Raw genomic sequence first — 12,252 nt, forward strand, 5'->3', positions numbered from 1 at the left:
TATTCTTTTGTTATTAGATGTGTCATTTTTATTCAGGACTGTGTTAAAGTCACCTGCACAAATTAAAATACCTTGTGATTCTATTGAGATGACTTCTAGCACTTTTCTTAAGAAAGGAAGGTCATAAATTGGGGGCATATATACAGAGAGGACGGTGATCAAGCTCTCTTCAATTTTATATTGAACCAGTATGTATCTGCCTTCATTACCGCATATTTGCTTTATAAGTTCAAAATGTAAAGAATTGTGTATTAGCACCGCGACTCCTCTTTTATGAGCTGTCTTGATTAAACTATAAAAAACATTCCTAAATCCAAATTTTTGTAGTTTCTCATGCTCTATCGGGGATAAGTGAGTTTCTTGAAGAAATATAATCTGAATTTTCTCCCTTTTTATCTGCTCCTCTTAACAGGGTTGTTGAGACCATTAACATTCCATGAAGCTGCTCTAATATCACCTTTAATAATACCTGTATACTAGTTTGTAGATGTCGACAGTTTGAACCCAGAAAACAGAGATTTAAAGAACATAACACAAACAGGATGACTTCCAACCTCAGGGCTTCACTATGCCCCAACATCCTACAACCTTTTTTCTTACATAGTAGGAGGAACAGCCCTACTATAACTAGGGGCTCCTTCTCCGCGAAAGAGAGAGTTCGTTCACCTTTGAGCTTAAGATAAAGAATCTCTCAAGTCCGTATTCACCGTCTCCAGTTCGTTCACTCGTTGTTCCGCTTCCGTTAGCCTAGCAGCTTGATTCCGAATGTCTAAGCAGACCTCCTCCAGTTTCTTATTCATTTCGCTCTTAAAGCTGTTCAGGTCTTGCTTGATGTCATTTTTCATGGCGATGATGTCATTTTGCATATCTTTGATATTGTTGCATAGGTTCTGGATAGCCTTAGCAGTCGTTAGCTCGTCCTCCTCAGTAGGGTCCGAGGCCTGCCTCATGTTAGCCTTGCTTTCGACGTTTGTTCGAGCTATCCCTACCCGGTCGTGATCTTCACCACCCCCTCATCTCTTTTTTGATCTAACTCTACGCATTATATATAATTTTGAAGACAAACTGAATTTCTTTATTGGGCTTGGTGGAGTTTTTTTTGTCTCTAATCAGGTCAGGATTCGTTTTCAACCCGCCATCTTGGAAACGCTCGTCAACGCTGACTTTCGTCATTTGGAAAATAAGCGCAAAATGTTCCGTGTAGACTTTTTATTCAAGATTTTAAACAGAAGCTGCGCTTAACCAATGAAATCTGGTAGAGCTAGGACATTAGCCAATCAGAAGGAGAGTAGGGCGGGTCTTTGCAAAGCGGAAATCTACCAGTCTGAGGTTTATCGGTGTTCAATCATTTTAACTTTTAAAAGAAAATCTCAAACTAAACATAGATGCATGAATGAAAGTAGCTGTAGTCAAAGGTTTTCTTTGGATTTATGTGAACCAGCAGGTCAGAAAGTTCAGTGCATAAAACAGCTGACAACAACTTCCCTCGGTAAGTGTTTCTGTTGCTGTTATGTTTTATTTAAAACTGAAAGAGTAACGCTGTAGCTCGACTATTTTAGCATGACGCGCTTTTTTTTTAAGAGGAAGAAGGGTCGGAATGTGAAACAATGTCCCGGTTTGACCGGGTCTGGTTTGGAAAAAGTAAAAAAAAAATCATAAATATTATTCCACCTGCGCTTTTCTGTAACAAAGAAGGTCGTGGAGGGGCTGTTGACCATCTCCATCAGTCAATGAGCGAGAGGTGGGGACACAGTATATAGGATTGATTTATATTGAATGTGACAGTGGAGTTAATGTACAGGTGTGAAGAAGATGATGTAATGATGCAAGCTGTTGTCTTTTGAATTAGCTGCAGTTTATGGAGGGTTTTGAAATTGTAAAGTGGAAAGGTGAGTGGACTGTGGACCAGTTTGGCAAAAGTGTGAAGGAAGAACTTGCTTGATGCTGTAAATATGAAAGTTAACCAGGTGATGTTATGGATGTGGAAAGTGAAGGAGATTATGCAGAGGGCTGTCCTTGATGGTGCAAAGGCTCTGAAGCTGGAAGGTGGGAGAGATACAGGAATTGTCAATGGAACTACCAGATTTGGTTAAAGTGGACTTGTTACAATAAGCAAATGAGGTTACTAAAGTGGCATGAAGTCCACGGCCCGGGAATATATGGACTGACTAGAAAATGTTTTCAGTCAAATTGATTGTTTTTGCTTTAACCCCTGAATATGATGGATTTTTCAAAATTGTTATTAATTCATGTCTTGTGTCCTTCACATTTGTAAATTAATTTTGTTGTTTGAATTTAAAAAGTATTATTACATTTTCAGCTCAAAGCGGTTAAAGTTAATTAATACCCACTCCTGAGTCCCGACAGTAGATGGCGCAAGTTAAAAAACAAAAGTCTAACCTACTGGATCTAGCTAGCTACCTGAAAGAGCACCTGCTAGCTAACCATTATTAATAAAACTTTGATTCATTGATACAACTTTTGAAATTATCCCCCCCTCTGTTTTTTTTTTTTTTTTTGCAAATCGCACACTATATATATATATATATATATATAGTCTGGAGTCTGGAAGGAGGGACCTCTTTCTGAGGTGACTAGGCGTAGTGACACCTAGTGCCTACCTACCAAAGGTTGTTTTTAGCATAGCATGTAATCAAATGAAAATGTTGTAAGCAGCAGGCGCCATGTGAAACCACAAGTTACGCTGGTGAAGATGCGCTAATTGAAAAGAAAAAGATTGACACTCGTTATAGTGTCAACCAACAGCTATATTTGGCTGTGCAAGCACTACCTCATATTTGTGCTAGAGATGCTCTATGTCACCCCGTGTCACCGGTTATGACATAATGTTCATATTTGCAAGTGAACGCATGCAGGCAGGCAAAGAAAGAGAAAATACACGTTTACAGAATAATTTTATTTTAAAATACGCAAGAAGCTATTACAAGGTAGCATCTGACTTCCTGTTTGGGTCATTCAATTCCCTGGTGCTTGATCCAGGGGCCGCTGCGGCGTCTGGCCAAACTTCCTTCTTCCAAAATCCTTCTGTTGAGCCACAAAACATTGATAAAAGCACCCACGCTGTACCGTGGCTAATCTGATTGTATACACTGGTTTAAATTATTTGGTTTCCTTGCAGCGCCCTGCACCGTACCCACACCGTGGTCAATGTGAGCCCAGGTTAATAGCTACCAAAGCCTGGTAGTGATCAAAGTATATAGAAAGAGATATACAGCTGTATTAGGTAATACAGGTGGTATTAGGATAAAAAATATTAGGATAAAAAATACTCACTCACACACACACAGCTTCATGGTGAAGCTGTGTGTGTGTGTGAGTGAGAAAGAGAGAGACCTGTTGCACCTGTGACCCATTCTCAGATAAGCAAAGGACAACGAATGGATGAATGGATGTTCTGATAGTAAGATGTTTTTTTGCATACGTAGGAACTTTCACTGCACATACTCAACAAAGCCGAATTAAAATAAATTGTGTTTTGAACTGCGTTGAGATCAGGTCTGATGACTAGTACAAATGTTTGATGTGCTTTGATGAGCAAAGCACATCTAACATTTGCTTAAAAGAGCTGTTTTGAGTTTACCCCCAACTTTCATAAAACCCAACTCACCATATCAAGAACTATTATGAAACAGCTACTATTGATTCCAAACTGTAGTTGTTTCACTCATTTCATAGTAGAACTGACATCTCGGCCCAAAGATTTTAACGTTTATGCAAACAATTGCATTCACATGGTCCAAGACCACAAAACTGCTGGCAGTGAAATCCAATAATTGCTAAGCTGTCACATCAATTCTGCAAGAGCAAATCTATACCTTCCCACAACATCAGTTATATCTGATAGACTGGCGGATGGCAGCACTAGAACTGAAGAAAGAAACGCTACACTGATTTTTTTGTGGATATAAAAACGATGAACAAGCAAACACAAAACAACTAAAAAATTCTCATTCTTGGAGAAAAAGTCGAAACCAATAGTGTTTTAAACTGCTACTTCTTCCATGACTTGATTATTATCTAACGGCCTGCCACTGGTGAGCAAGTGCATTCATAGGTTAAGCCTCAACATTGCACCTAAAACCACCTGAGAGTATGTGTTATTACCACCCTGTTTTTAATGGAGGAATCAGCCAGCTGGTTTCCAAATGCGCACTCTGTTATCTTTTAAAACAATATTGTGACAAGGCCCACCTGGCCTGGTAACCAGATGAAATGCAAAGCTCCAGAGTAATAAGCTCCTCTTCATGACCCATCCCTAAGCATTACCCCTAATCTCATTTTATACAACTCAGTTCCATGCACAATAGTTTGACATTGAACTGATATTGACAAGACTGCCTGAAGCTATATTCAGAGCTACCTCCTGTCCTAATGGAGGCCCAGGATTAACACTGCATCATACTGCAGTATTGTTAGATTGGATGCGCTTGTTTTGGAGGAACATGACCAGTGGTTGCACTCCTCTGCCAATCAAGCTATTTTCTGACATTTCTTTCAGTGGATTGCAGAGTAGTATACCCTGATTGCAGAAGAGAAAGGCAATGGGGGAGGGTGCTTTAGCCTTTAAATGTTATAAATGTAGAAAGTTTGACAGAGAATAAAAAGATAGCAGTGAGGAATATAAACGAAGCTGATATTTTCTGGCATGAACTCACTGTGAGATTATCAGGCTGAGCATGACCAAGCATGTTTTTTGGCTGGAATATCCTCTTGTTTTACATAATGGCCAGGGTAAAAGGCAGTGTTGTAGTCAAGTCACTATACCTCGAGTCCGAGTCCAGGTTCGAGTCACCAGTGTTCAAGTCCGAGTCAAGTCCAAGTCATTAAAAAAAAAAGTCCGAGTCGAGTCCACTACTCATCCGAGTCAAGTCCGAGTCGAGTCACTATTGATCCAAGTTCGTTGTAGGAACATGCTGTGACGTGTAATGAATGACATGAAGCAGTAACATTCCATTGCACTAATAACTCTTTCGCTGTAGTTACCCTTGGTTTTACTCGGTAAAACGACTGCTTTTAAGACGTCTCCTAACTGTGGTTTTTAAACATTGTTGTTATGGAACGTGCAACAGCGACTCGATGTACGCTGATAGGCCGCATATGAAGGATGTTAAAGCCGCAGGCGGCGTCGAACGGCCCTCGCAGCCAAGCGCACTCCGGCCTATTGGCCACCGCCGCGGTGCCGCCCGGCGGGCGGGGTGCGCGCACCGCCACGGTGCCGGCCGGCCGGGTTCCCGCACCGCCGGCCGCCCGCCACCGCAGATGCTGTCACGCATTTTCCTCGCCCGTCCACCGGGCGATTCCCACAAACGCGTTTGGCAGCGTTCCCTCATGACTCACAATAAATCTGGTACAGATCGGTCGATGCAGTGAGGAGATACAGCCGTTGGATAATGATAATGCATTTGGCAACCGGACCGGACTAAATTGTTCGGCGGGCCGGAAAATTTATACCGATTCCTGGACGGTGACTACAAACAGAAAAAAAAAAAACGGCCGATGACGCCATGAACGCCGAGCAGGAGAAGAACAACGACTTACCTTTCTATCAACTCGGCCCGTTTTTCCAGGTACGACATTTAGATATTAAAATCATACACCAAATAATATTCTAATGACATATTAAAATTATAGCCTAATGATATATAAAAAAAGTCGAGTCTTTTTCTCAATTTCCGAGTCAGAATGATCTGAATGTAGGAGTCCGAGTCCAAGTTCGAGTCATCAGTGCTCAAGTCCAAGTCAAGTCACGAGTCTCTAAATTTAGCTAATGACTCGGACTCGAGTTCGAGTCTCGGACTCGAGTACTACAACACTGGTAAAAGGCAGAATAAGAGCTGTGATTGTGAGGATACTGAGTAAATGTCAGCCCACTCTACCGCATATCAATAACTTTAAAAAATGTATGCCCTGCATACTGTGTTGAGGAAAATATCCTAGTTGTTATATTAATCAGGTGTTGGTATGGAGAAGTAATAAGGTGCTCCTGACCTCTGGGCTGGGTCTCCCCTTTCGGGACAAGGAGTGGCACGCAGCTTGCAGGATGTGTTGAGAGCTGGTTTATGGCTGTTGAGGTCATTTGGCTTGACCCCTGATAGGACAGGTTTTAGTACTAAATCAAGCTTTACTGAATGAAGAACAGCCTCTTTGTTTTGAGAGTAGATCACGATTGGAGCCTCACGGTCTGGGCCCACACCACCCTATAATAACCAGGAGGGGTTAGTTAGTGTGATAAAAGGATGTCTTTGCGAACCTTAGATTAGACAAAAAACTGCAATGCCTGGGAGAAGAACGTGGGCAACAAACTAGCATGTAAGTTTTTGTCTCTTGGAATTTCAAATGAATTAAATATGCATATTTTAAATGTTTGCCTCTGATCATTGTTTCTCCTTTACTGCCAAATCTTAAACCGGGGTAAGACGGGCCTTCAGAGATAAGCAGGAGCAGGCCAGTATTAATATCCACAACTGTTTACACTTTTTCAATATTAAAAACATATGCAATTTTCCTAATTCATTTGCACTCTGCAATTTTCTAGCACTTGCATATTAAATATGCAGAGTGAGATGGGAATTAATTTAAGTTGTTGCAGAGTAACCACCTTATGTCATGATTTGGGTTTTGTTATGGTTGTGTTTAGCCGTAGGTTTTGGTTCTGTATTAGTTTTGGTTTATAGAATAGTTTGGGTTTTATTGTGGTTTGATTTTGTACTTTGTTTTATGTTATCAGTTCTTCTGGCCCTGCAATCTGCCAGATCAATTGGAGCCCTTTGGTGAGTCTTATCCAGCGATCTTTTCTGATTGCCTGTTGATGTCGACCCACTTGCCTCTAGTTATCTGAGCCAGCTTGATCCCTGTACCTGTTTTTTCCTGCCCTGTTCTGACTGCCTGCCTGTTTTACCTGACCTAGCCTGTCTTTGGATTTTGGAGTTAGCCTGTCCTGTTTGATTATTTAGTTTGCCATTTGTCAGCTCTGGACTGTTTTTGGTTTTTGGACACAGACCTCCCGTTTTTGGCTTTATGCCCTTTTTTGTTCCCGCCTGTTTGTTTTCAGTTTAATAAATTATCTTTTGCCTAACCTCTGCTTGTCTGGCTGAATGCTGGGTCCATCTGTCCCTGTTCTTGACACCTTAAAAAGCTAGAGTATGAAAATCATAAGTAATGCCATATATGGATTGATTCAAATAGTCCTAAATGTTTGACTGTCTTGGTTTTATTGTTGTCTAGATGTATCCTTTTCCTGGCACCACATGATTTGTAATTGTAATTTTTATTAAGGATCCCCATTAGCTGTTGCCATGGCAAACAGCTAGTCTTCTTGGTTCCACATTAAAAACATACAGTAAAAAACACAGTCACTAATATAAACATTTCCAAAAATGTCATTTCTTAAAAATTACTATAGAATGTACAAAAGAACACGTAAAAATAAAACAGCCAATAAAACAAAAACACTTCAGGGCATCAAATGGAGTCTCAGATTAAAAAAAATATAAAAATTACTATGAGAGCAGCAGATGTAGTGAGGTAGATTATTCCAAAGATGATGGCCAGCTCTATATGCATGTTGAGAGTCTGTAAAAAGTTTGTTTGTTACAAAATAATCTTGAACTTGTGCATGTACCAATCTTTCCATAAATTTACTTAAAACAGGTAAAATACTTATTGGTCTAGAGTTCCCCTCATTAAAAGCAGATTTAGTACCCTTAGGTAAAGGAATAACTTTAGCCTCCTTCCAGATCCTTGGACATAGGCTCACATCCAAGCAACTATTAAAAATATGACAGACAGGAGCTGCTATGACACCAGCAGTCATTCTCAGCAATTTACTATCCAGGTTATCTAATCCAGCTAGTTTACTGTCAGGAAGAGAACGGAGCAAATGTTCCACCCTATGGACATCAACTTGTTTAAATACAAATTCACAACTTTTACCTTTCATTATAATGTTCTTAATACATTCATATGATCTAATGTTGTGTGAAGTGTTCATAGTCTTCCTTAATTGAGATACGTTCTCAATATAATAGTCATTAAAATGATTAGCAATATCACCTGGCTTTGTGAGAACAAATCCATTTGATTCAACAAAGGGTGTGCACACGGTTGTGTTCCGACCCATGATTTCATTTAAAACATTCCATATTCCTCTACTATCGTGCCTCACCTCATATAACCTTCGTTTAAAGTTTTTTTTTTTACCTTATTCAATTTTGTGACTTGATTACGTAGAGAACAGTATTTCTCTGTCATCAATACATCCAGAAAGTACAAAGAGTTTTTTAGCTGAATCTCTCTCTGCCATTAGCGACCTAAGACTAAGGTCAAGCCAAGGGACAGACCTATTTTTTACAACAAACTTTTTTAAGGGAGCATATTTGTTTACAGCATCCATAAACATTGACATAAATAGATCCAGTGCCGCTTCAGGGTTATGCTCACTACAAACCATATTCCAGTTTGCATTAGTGATTTCACTTACAAATAAATCTTCATTAAATCGCTTATAGGACCGTGTTAAAATGATTTTAGCTTTAGGTTTTGGAATTTTTGTTTTTCTACTAATAGCTATTATATTATGGTCACTAAAACCTACAGGCACAGAGATTGCCTTAGAGCACTGGAGAGCAGCATTTGTGTAGATGTGGTCAATGATGGCGGTAGTTTTCTAACACCAGGTTGTTAGATAAGTCTCACATCATTCCTGAGGCATTCTGGCCCACTCTTTGTTCCTGTGTTGCATCAGTTCATTGAGGTTTGTAGACATTTGTATCTGCACAGCTCTCAGAAAGGTTGTAGCCTATCATTTTAATCACAGTGTATGTGGACTTTTTAAGCAAATCCCTCACTCTGCACCAGACATTCCACACCGTATCAAGTGTGCCCATATGGATGTATTCTGTAATGTCTACATGATGACTGTAACACCCGTCTAAAGTTTATTTTCTGAAATTGTTTAATATTTTTCTATCTGACTCAGTTATGCAGGGAACGTTCTTTTATACACATTAGCAGGGCTGGAGGGCTTGAAAATGGTCTTGGCCTTGAGACTGATTTTTTTCCCAGTCTCAGGCTCACTCTCAGAATGATGCCTTAGTCTTGGTCTCATTTTGTTGTACCTTGAGAAACTGAGTGAAGGCATTTTAGTTATAGTTAGTATAGTTTTTGTCAATCATACGGAAACGTAGCTGTCACCCACAGATGCACATCTTGAAAAAAAAAAAAAACCCTAACTGTATAAATTCTCATTTATCCATTATGGCAAAAGCAAACAGGCTTAAAAAGGAGGAAACTGGACTTTTGTTATTTTTTTCTGAAAGTGTTTTGACACCATCCACGAGTCTTAGTCAATCATGGTGGCTCGCACTTAAGGAACCTGTAGTTGGAACGCTGTTGTTTTTAAGCACATAGAGGTCCATCCTTAAATTTATCTAGGGTTAATTTCATTTTTTTTCATAAACCTATGAATGCATTTGCATTTTTTTCTCTGACACTATAATTTGCCTCTGTATGTTAAAAGTATAATTGGTAATCCTATTCAAAAACACTTTTTGTTATACTGGGTGAAATGGTCCTTCCATCCTGAGAGTAGTCAAAAAAATAGACCTCTGTGAGAGCTGCAGGCCTGTAACAACACTGACCAATCCCTGCCAAATGGCAGGGATTGGTCCCGCTCACACCTCCTCTGTCCCTCAAGTTCTGGGGGGATCACCTTATCTATTGGTTGTCTCACATGCCAATCATTGTGACATACTCAAATAACGCAAATGTGCGTGCAAGTTCCCTGCTAGTTTCCGCTTACAGGCTGCGCATCACACTTCTAGTGTTTATATATTATGTATCTGTTTATGAGAAGAAGAGAAAGACATAAGAAGAAATTAAATAAGACCAACTGGGAGATTTTTTCACAAGATATCCTGTAGGAGCGAAAGAGAAGGTATGATGGTCTACGAATGCACAGTTATTCACAAAGGGACTTGGGCATTTCTTACCTACATTTCCTGGAAAAATAATTTACTCTACTTTTGTCATAGCAGCTGTACCTCTATGCTGCCAGGGATGACTCTGAGTGAGTTATCATAAATTAATTTGGATGAAGGGGAAAAAAAGCACTGATTCGCCACGGGGGGAGCTGTGTCCTAAGGAGAATATTTAAGTAACCAATGAGAGACCAGTCACGTTGCTTTAAAGTTTAACTCTTGGACTGAAAAAAAATTCTATAAACCGTTGAATAACTTCCAGAACAAGGTCAAATTTTAATATTCATGTATCAAAAGTGTTCAAATTAAGTTTAAATATGAAATATCGCGCATTTTTTTCACCAATTATGGTATTCCGAATTTGGGTGCTGCCTCCGTTTACAATCGGCCATTTCCGACGTGTTCGCAAAGCGAACTTGCATAGAAGCACACAGGCGTTTACGTTGTGAAAATGGTAAGGCGAACAGGGATATATATGGGTTTTTTTTCGGGTATCTTCTTTCACACACCGAATCTGCTGATCCACGTCTTGTTGAGCAAGTGCTTTTAAAAAAAATTGCCGAACTAAGTCCACAATAAAATGCCTTCTAGGTGCGTAGTTGGTGGCTGTAGTTTCGGTTATGGGCCTAGTGCAGGCCAGAAAGTAGCGCTACATACTTGGCCGATGGATCGAAAGGTACGAAAGAAATGGTACAAATTCTTAAAAGAAACGCGAAAGGACTGGATTGCCGGCAGTGACAAAAGTGTGTTATGCAATTCGCACTTCACGAGCGAGGATTTTGAGGGGTACTTACAATGGAGCACGGACTTCAAAAGGAAGTTGGAGTTGAAGCCTGGCGCAATACCAACAATCAAGCCAGCCAAATCGTCTAACAGACCATCACCCTGTGCGACTCCCACGGATCATAATATTGGACCATGTGGACAGCCTGTAGGCCTACCCTCCGAGCGTGAAACCCCCAAATCCAGAACTGCTAAAAGACGCTTGGCAACAACAAAATTGACCTTTCAAAGGGTGAGTGCATACTTGTGCCTATAGCATGTTTACTTTTATTTATATATGTGTATATATAAATATATATATATATGTGTGTATATAAATATATAAATATATATATATATATATATATATATATATATATATATATATATATATATATATATATATATATGCTCCAGTCCCATACATGCCTATAAACATGTGCATGCGTGTATAAACCTATATAAATAGTTCCCCACTTCTGTGCAATACGCAGACACATATACATGTATGCATACACGCTACACACGTGGACACACACACACACACCGGTAGAATAAGTAAACATTTAATTAATATTTTTGTACATTGTGCAAACTGCATGCTATGTGTTTCCAGGATGTGAAGGCCTTGAAAATGAGGAAACTGCAGAGTGGTGGCAGTCCATCTGAATGTGCCAGTCCCATAGAGGTCTGCATCAGAGATCCGAGTACCGTCCAGGATAACAGAACAGGAGAGCCCAGCACAGTGGCTGCCATGGCTGAGCCTTGCACCATGGCTGTCACCAACCACTGTCCACATTGTCCACATTGCGGAAGCAAACCAACCCTAGAAACAACACCCTCTTCCGTATCCTCATTTGTACATTGCATGCCAAGGGCAGTTCTGTGTCGTATGCCAAAGAGAAACAAAGGTGGGTATATTGTTGGATAGAACTTTTGTTCCAAAGCATACAACATTATCATAATTAGCTTGAAATATTGTAATGTTGCATTAATAGTATGAAGGTACCAAATTTTAATGCAATACAACTCATGTGGCTTATACAGTAATATACACATTTCAGCGATCTGTGCTGTGTGCAAAGTGAAAACGAATTTCCAAAAGTATTGCATCTGCCAATGTTAACACATTTTTGTGATTTTTTTGTAACCAGTCTTGTGTATGTCATTGCCAAGAATGTGAGAGACAGGGCTGACCACCATACGGAGTGCAAGTATATTATTCCTGAGAGTTGGCATAAAGTTGTTGGCACAGCGCTGGTGGTTAGCCTGAAATGCAGTGACTGTCATTCTATAGAGCTCTGGAGGAGCCAAGCATTCCTTGGGAACCTGCCAGTTTTAAATCTGCTGTTATCTGCTGCCATTTTCTTCACTGGAAAACTACCGACACAGTCACTGCGTATACTGTCCTGCATGAATGTAGTCACAATAAACACGGCCACTTTCTTGCTTATCACTGACCGCCATATGCAGATAGTGAAATGGGTGCGTG

The sequence above is a fragment of the Fundulus heteroclitus genome, chromosome 23, assembly GCF_011125445.2.
Source record: "Fundulus heteroclitus isolate FHET01 chromosome 23, MU-UCD_Fhet_4.1, whole genome shotgun sequence".
NCBI lineage: Eukaryota > Metazoa > Chordata > Actinopteri > Cyprinodontiformes > Fundulidae > Fundulus > Fundulus heteroclitus.